Source organism: Bidens hawaiensis, unplaced genomic scaffold (genome assembly GCF_021521415.1).
Source record: "Bidens hawaiensis isolate Kalapana, Puna unplaced genomic scaffold, B.hawaiensis_p1.1 tig00006807_1, whole genome shotgun sequence".
NCBI classification, from domain to species: domain Eukaryota; kingdom Viridiplantae; phylum Streptophyta; class Magnoliopsida; order Asterales; family Asteraceae; genus Bidens; species Bidens hawaiensis.
In genome coordinates this window covers 641,917-647,916 of record NW_027491465.1, presented here as the reverse complement: position 1 = coordinate 647,916, position 6,000 = coordinate 641,917, and positions in this window count along the sequence as shown.

Genomic DNA, 6,000 nt, shown 5'->3' with positions numbered 1-6,000 from the left:
AAGAACGAAAAACTCATCATAAACCGCCCCGGTCACTATCAGTAATCTGGTTAATGGCTATCCACAAAATCTACAAGTAGAAAATGAGGACCAAAACATATCCGAAGACAAGTCCTTCAAACTAATGTAACCGACATAATTTTAAGCGATTAGTGACGTTTTTTTTTTTTTTTTTTTTTAACATAACATAAGAAAAGCATGGTTACTCGGGATTGATCATCCCATTCAGTTCAATAAGGTTTTGAAATCTGGATTTGTCAAACGCTTTAGTGTATAAATCAGCGAAATTATCAAGCGTATCCACCTTTTCAAGAATTATCAGTTTCTTCTCAGCACAATCCCGTATGAAATGATGACGTATGTCAATGTGTTTAGTTTTACTATGTTTCACGGGATTGTTAGTTACTGAGATAGCAGCTGTGTTATCAATGCAAATAGTAGTAAGTAAGAAATTCAGACCATAGTCGCGCAATTGTTGTTGTATCCAAAGAACCTGAGAGCAGCAGTTGGATGCAGCCATGTATTCTGCCTTACAGGTTGAGATTGCGACTGAAGTCTGCTTCTTGCATTGCCATGACACCAATCTGCCACCAAGAAACTGGCATCCTCCAGTTGTTGACTTCCGACTCTGATTGCACCCTCCATAATCAGAGTCTGTGTAAGCGACCAGCTCCAAGTCTCCTCCTCTCGGGTACCACAACCCCAGCTTCGGCTTGCCCTTGAGATACCGCAGTATCCTCTTTGCACCTTTCAAATGAGATTCTTTTGGATTTGCCTGAAAACGTGCACAAAGACAAACAGCAAACATTATATCAGGCCTAGATGCAGTTAAGTACATTAAAGAACCTATTATCGCCCGATATTGAGTTGGGTCCACATCTGCATCACCGTCTACTTCAGCACCCAATTTGTGATTGACGCAGATTGGAGTATCCTATGGAGAACTGTCCTCCATCTTAAAGCGCTTGAGCACATCATGAACATACTTCGTTTGATGAATGAACATCCCGTCCTTCCTCTGATCAACCTGCAATCCTAGAAAGAAAGTTAGTTCACCCATAGCACTCATTTCAAACCTTTTCTTCATGACAGCTTCAAACTCCTGACACATGGAGACTTTTGATGCAGCAAATATAATGTCATCCACGTAGACTTGTACCAGCAGGATGTCGCTTCCATCTCTTTTGAAGAACAACGTGCTATCAATTTTCCCTCTTTTAAAACCATTTTCGAGCAAGTAATCCGATAAAGTTGCATACCAGGCACGAGGTGCCTGATGTAATCCATACAATGCCTTGCTCAACCTGTACACGTGATCTGGATAGTCTGGGTCAGGAAAACCCGGAGGTTGCTCAACATACACAACCTCATCAACTTTCCCATTCAAAAACGCACTCTTCACATCTAGTTGAAACACCTTCATCTTTTCATGAGCAGCAAACGCCAAAAACAATCTTATGGCTTCCAACCTGGCGACATCAGCGAACACTTCGTTATAATCAATCCCCTCTTGTTGATTAAAACCTTTCACGACAAGCCTCACCTTGTTTCTTATAATGATCCCCTTATCATCTCTCTTGCACTTGAACACCCATTTTGTGCCTATCGCATGCACATTCTTTGGTTTTTCAACCAAAGTCCAAACTTCCATCTTCTCGAATTGAGCCAATTCTTCTTGCATGGCTTCGACCCACGAGCTGTCCTTTAAAGCCATTTGATAATTCTTCGGTTCAATCTAGCTTATAAAGCAGGTATACAGGCATTCATCGATTATTCCTGTCTCCTTAATGCTTGTATAAACACAGGTGTGTTCATTCAAGCTACTTCTCGTTTGTACACCTGAGGACACATCACCAATCACATTATCCAAAGGGTGATCTTTATGAATTCTCGTGGTCGGAACAGAACCGACATGCAAATTATCTTCCAAATTAGAAGAGATCTCATCAATGGTTGTTTCATGCTGAGAGTGAAAAGGATTGATAAATTCTTCTTCAGTTGAGGCAGCAGGGGTATCGATAGTGTTTGATGAGGAAGGTTGACATTTATCAATCAGTTGTCTTTGTAATAGATTTTCTTCCTCATTGAGTATCATCTTCGTCGCAGCTCTTTCTTCTTCTTCAGAAATCTCCAAATCCGGTACGTTAAATGACTTAAAAAGCTTAACATAGTCGAAAAGCTCAGCAGGTCCATTGCTAGGTTTTGGCGGTTGGTAACTTGTAATGTCAGTGTTACACACCACCTCCACCTTGCAAGTCGAAGTATTGAAGACCCGTCTGTTGGGAGTACCAACAACATAACCGACTAATATTCCTTCATCGGCTACTTCCCCAAATTTAGAATTTTTCTTCAAGATCGAACAAGGGGACCCGAATGGTTCAAGACCACTCAAGTTGGGCTTCCTTCCATGCATAAGCTCGTAACAAGTTTTACCAAGTCTCTTAACGGTTAACACCCTATTCAGAACATAGCAGGCTGTAGCAACCGCTTCAGCCCAGAACATCACAGGAAGCTTCGAATCTGCCAGCATAGTCCTGGCTCCTTCAATTAAAGTTCGGTTCTTCCTTTCAGCCACTCCATTCTGTTGCGGAGTATACGGAGCGCTGTATTGATGTTCAATTCCTTTCTGAAGACAGAAGATCTCCATTTCAAAATTCTTGAACTCCGTCCCATTGTCACTTCTGATGAACTTAACTGTTTTACTCATGACGTTCTCAACTTTCGTAATCAAATTCTTCACCATTTGAGCCGTCTCATCTTTCGATTTCAGAAAATATACCCACGAATATCGCGAGTAGTCATCAGTGATCACCAAGCAGTAAGAAGTACCTCCTAGACTTTGTACATTCACAGGACCGAAGAGATCCATGTGAAGCAGTTCTAGAGTACTGGTAATTGAGTTGACCTTCTTGGTGAGATGGGATTTCTTGTGTTGCTTTCCCTTCTTGCATGCTATACATTTGTCTTCAAAGTTAAAACTTTTCAAGGGAACGCCCATCACAAGCCCATTTTTGACAATGTGGTTCATCTTCCGAAGATGAATGTGCCCCATCCTCCTGTGCCATAGTTCGGATTCTGATTCGCTTGCTTTCGTCATTAAACATGATTCTCCCGTGGCCATTTCAGTAGACCTCATATCCATCACATACGTGTTTGTATCACGTGGAGCTTTCATCACTATCCACTCGACTGGTATCTGAAAACCAGGCTTCAACACGATCGCCTCATTCTTCGTGAAGTGAACAGTATACTCCTTATCACAAATCTGCGACACACTCAGCAGATTGTGCTTCAGCTCTTCCACAAAATTCACATTCTCAAGTGTCATTTTCCCATTGGACACCGTTCCTCTCCCAGTAATTCTTCCTCCACTTTCACCAGCAAAACTAACTCTGGCTCCCTGAACAGGTTTTAAGTCGTGCAACAAGTATTTGTTGCCCGTCATGTGCCGGGAACAGCCGCTATCTACAATCCAAAGACTGTGGGCAGCCCTGTTCAACTGTTCCTGCACAATAAAGCAAATGATTAGAATCTAGGGACCCAAGACCAATTGGTCTTGGATCTATACATCCCGTACTTCTGCTTTCCAAAGTTAGCATTTGGATAATTCCTGTCAGTCCTAGTAGGAAATCTCCTTGGAAATTGAATGTGAGGCCTTCCAAACCTATGTGTATTGAAAGTATTATATCTTGCGGTTTGGTTATTAGCATTGTAAAACTGAGGTTTGTTTCTGTGAAAACCTGAATTAGTTACATTTTGAAACTTTAAAGGGTTTTCATTTTTAACAGTATTAAAATTACCAGTAGACTTATGCTCAGTTTTAATAGGCCTCACGCCTCTGAATTTCGGCGTCAGAGGACAATCTGCAACAAGATGTCCTACCTTATTACACCTAAAACAACACCTATACTCCATTTTCTTTTCAAATGTTGTTTTGGATGTAGAGGCAGTGTTACCAGCCGCTCGTCTCACATAAGGTGGGACGTACGGGTTGAGTGGAGTACTCTTTTTAGAAGTTTTATCTTTATCTCCACCAGTGGGTAACACAACCTTCTCTTTTGTCTTACCCGATTCGGACAACTTATCCGAATCCGATGAGACTGGACTCGTAACAGAAATATTTATACTTGAAATAGGCGAACTCGTTTCGCCACTACTAACACTTGAATCTTTACTTGTAACCTTGATAGGAACTGTCTGAGGAACTTCAAAATCAGCAGATTTCTGTACACTAGGGTTAAAAGTGTAATTGTGGTTATACGGTGGTGGAACCTCGTGATAACCAATTCCTCCTCTCTTTGTAGAGGTACCTTGATCACTAACAAGGTGATCAAGAATAGCTGAAGAATTTCGGAACTGCTCCAGTTTTCGGTTTAGTTCCACCACTTTCACCTGGTGGTCAGCAATCTGCTTTTCTCGTTCAGCAATCAGTTTAGTCTTTTCTTCTAAAACCTCATAACTAAGATCAATAACTTCAATTTTTTCAGCAAGTTTAGTTTTTAAGCTTTTAACATCTTTTTCACATGCTTTTATTTTAACTTTGTAACTGTTTTCTCTTGCTTTCGTAAAGTGGTGATCTTCTTTAAGAGTTTTAAATTCAGCATCTAAACGAACATACTGATCAGTTATAGTAGCAAGTTGCTCAGACAAATTCTCACATTTAGTACAAAAAGATTTAGAACTTACCTCGGAGATTTGATCATTGTTTTCTGCCATGAAAGCTTTTTCCTTACCAGTAGCTTTCTCTTCTCCGGTAGTCTTTTCACGTTCTTCACTCTCAACCTTAGCCATATTAGCCTGCTCACCAGTTTCATTCAAATGCAGGTTCCAGTTGTATTCACCTGCTTCTCTGGACAGCATGGCATTGACTTCTTTAGTGCTTCCAGTGTGCTGTGCAGGCCGGCCTTGACCACGTTCAACTCTCTCGTTTCTGCAATCTTTGGAAAAGTGCCCGTTTTGTTGACAGTTATAGCACCTCACCTTAGACTTGTCGAACCCTGGCCTGCCTCCAACAAACTTTCTCCCCGTCTTTCTCATGAACTTCTTCACTCTCCTCACTATCATGGCCATCTGCCATTGTAAATCCATCTCCTCCATATCATCAGCATCGATCTGGTCGTAGTCTTCATCTAGCATTGCCGGATCAACCACCTTTCCTTGAATATAATTTTCATAAGAAGCAATAAATGAAGCATAGAGGCCAAACTGCTCTTCAACAGATTTGAAGCTCATTGGCATCTTAGAATAATTATTGCTTGAGGAACTTGAAGATCCACTAATCTTGCTTGCTGACTGTTGAGTACCACTTGATCCACCCGCAACAAAGCAAACATCCCCATTCGAGTTTACTGACACTTGCCCCTCCTGTGAAGAATTTGCACCCGACTCACCCTTCGAGTAGTAGGCGGCAGAATCAGTCTTTGAATTAGTATTGGAGTTTACTTTCGCACCGTACATGCCTGGATCTTGAACCTGATCCATAGATGTTTCTTTTCTTACCATATTAAGCTCAAAAGTTCTGAGCTTGTTCACAGCGGTTTCAAGATCGTAAGTAGGGAAGTCCTTGTCTTCCCTCATCAGCACTGCATACATCTCCCATTTTGGTGGGAGAGCATCGAGGAGTTTCTCCACAATCTCTTCTTCTCGGTATGAAATGGAGTAGTTACTCAATTCAGTCATTAGATGATAATATCGCGTGATAATATCATCAAGAGATTCGTTCTTTAAGTACTTAAAGACTGAAAATTGAGTTTTAAGCAGCTTTATCTTTGAGGCCCGAATGCCTACATTTCCTTCGAATCTGCTCTCAAGAGCTTCCCAAAGCTCTCTAGCCGATGTATACTTTCTGAAAGTATGGAGGATCTCCTGTGGAAGAGCCATTGTGATTGCAGCATGAGCCTTGCTTTCGGCTTCATACATCTTCTTCTCCTCCTCTTCCATTTTACTGTATTTCTTTATTTGGTCTCGACCCTCATACTCCATGATCGGTGGAATATATCC